Genomic DNA, 2,729 nt, shown 5'->3' on the forward strand with positions numbered 1-2,729 from the left:
TATATATATATATATATATATATATATATATATATATATATATATATTACACCATCCAGTTCTTAATCATCAGCTGCTCCCTGTCTATGTATTTGCAAACCTTTTCACAAGAGAATTGCCAAACATACAAACTTTTACAATAAAAATGCTGCATTCTAACCCATGGTGGCACCTCACTTGTCTGCTTGGACTCTGTTTTCTGTTTCCAAGTGTTACGTTCTCTTTCCAGGTTCATTTCCATTAATACCCTTGCACCGAGCTTTACTGATGAACCCCTTTCAGCAATCAGCAAGTGACTCTCTCCACTATGAGTAAAGCGGATAAATTAGGTAAGCATCTGTGGACAGAGTAAAGAAGGGAGACAGAAGCGTTAATGGAGTTGATAAGGCTCCAGTCTTCTCACTACAGGACCTTTCATATAAAAATCTGTTCAAATTTTTTTTTCTCAAAGTTGGAATTACAGTCTCCCTGCCACGCTGCTTGATACGGCAGCATTTAGAAGCCTCCATTTTTATGAGTTATAAATGAGATATTATAATGTCATCCCAGCTAATGATACCTAACAGGTGGTCGAATGTTTTCTCTCACTTCTAGTGTACCCATGTACTTCAGTTTTCTCCCACTCCAATCTAATCAGCCCTATAAGAGATATCTAGTTTGTCTTAAGTTGAAGCCGTGTGATGCTGTTCTTCTTAGGGAGACTTGCTATACAATACTTTTATTAAACTATAGATTAGAGGCCAGGAAGATGGTTGAGTAGAGAAAGAACTTTCCCTGAGCACCTGGATTCAGAGCTCTAAAATCTATGCACAGTAACTTGCAGATATTTTATCCCAGTGCTCGTACTGTGAGATAGAAGGTTGAGATAGAATGAGTTATGAGCCAGTTAGTCTGGCATATTCAGTGGTTGTGAGAAGAGATTCTGTCTCAAAAAGTTGGAAAGTGGGGACTGACATGAAAGAATGGTCTCTGGCTTCCACTTGTGTACCATGGCAAATGCATGCCCCTCTTCCCCCCCAACAAACAAGGAGCACACAAACTCACACATACATTCACACAACACGCAAACATACACACAGAAAGAGAGAGGGTGGAGGGAGAGAGAGGGATAATGGAGGGATGAAATGAGGGGGAGAGACATATGAAATAGGGGTGGAAAATCGAGGTCTGTTGAAAAAAAAAATCTTATAAACCAGAATAGTTACTTTTAAGGCTCGTATAACTTACCCCCAAAAGAATCATATTTCCAAACTTTAAAAATGTAGAGACCTGATGATCCCTGCTCTGGTGACAGTGTCCTATTTTCTCAGAGGTCTTTGAAATTCTCCTGAGAATACAGTAATGAAAGCAGATATGACAAATCTGTGCTAACTTCCCCTGCATGACATTCTTTTGCCCTGCTGTGTTTTCCCGCACCTGATTTAAACATCTGTTTCTCACCTTCCATCAGGTCAGGATTGTTTTCACTGAGGTCTCATCTGCTGTTTAGCAAATGCCTTATCTTCAGCTAAGGGCATTTTCTTTTGTAAAACCTGCATTTTTTTTTTTTTTTTTTTTTTTTACTCAATGTTATTCTGACCAGTAGCATTAAATTTTGTGATGAAGGTCAAATTAAATTAACCAAATGGTGTTGTCTGTGGGGATTATGCAGAGAAAAAAAAAAGTGCTGCCTCTATGCTCTGTCACTATGGATTTTTGTCAAAGGTGTAGGGTAATGACCTACACCATGGGCACTGCGGTGAACTGCCGAAGGTCACACGGCTTGGTCTTTCCACCTTGTCTCACAGTGTTTCTGAATTTGGAAGTAAAATCCTGGTGAATATTATCTTTCCGTAAATCCATTAGGATATTTCAAGCTTGAAAATTCATTTCCAAACCTGTCCTTGACTCTATTAACTACAAAAATACTGCTTTGTAAATAATATTTAGTAACTAAGATGTCACATTTTTATTCTCCACCATATGTGATGCTCACCATTCAATATTTCTCCTACTGCTTTTCAAAGACGAAGGGACCTGACATCATCTAGAAGAATTCCATATCTAGAGCTGGTTTTGTCTCTAAGGCATGGGACAGGAGGTGACTGTCTAAGTGTTCTCAGAGTTATTTTATGTAGAATATTTGTTCGTGCCATTTCTGCAATGCAATAGTGCTCTGTATCAGAGTAAGTAGTGACTGGCCCTTATGATTCTTTCCATGACTACAAAGAATACTACAATTACATAATGAACTTTATTTTTTTTTTTTGAAATGTTTTAAGTTATAAAATGGGGATTCAGGATAGGAGCCTACCACAGAGGGTCTCTGAAAGACTCTGCCCATCAGTGTATCAAAGCTGATGCTGAGACTCATAACCAAACTTTGGGCAGAGTGCAAGGAATCTTATGAAAGAAGGGGGAGATAGGAATCCCTGGAGGGGACAGGAGCTCCACAAGGAGAGCAACAGAACCAAAAATCTGGACACAGGTGTCTTTTCTGAGATGGATACTCCAAACAAGGACCATGCATGGAAATAACCTACAACCCCTGCACAGATGTAGCCCATGGCAGCTCAGTTTCCAATTGGGTTCCCTAGTAAGGGGGGACAGGGGCTGTCTCTGACATGAACTCAGTGACTGGCTTTTTAATCACCATCCCATGAGGGTGTAGAGCCTTGCCAGGCCACAGAGGAAGACAATGCAGCCAGTCCTGATAAAACCAGATAGGCTAGGATCAAATGGAAGGGGAG

The sequence above is a fragment of the Psammomys obesus genome, unplaced genomic scaffold (genome assembly GCF_907164565.1).
Source record: "Psammomys obesus unplaced genomic scaffold, mPsaObe1.curated_primary_1811, whole genome shotgun sequence".
NCBI lineage: Eukaryota > Metazoa > Chordata > Mammalia > Rodentia > Muridae > Psammomys > Psammomys obesus.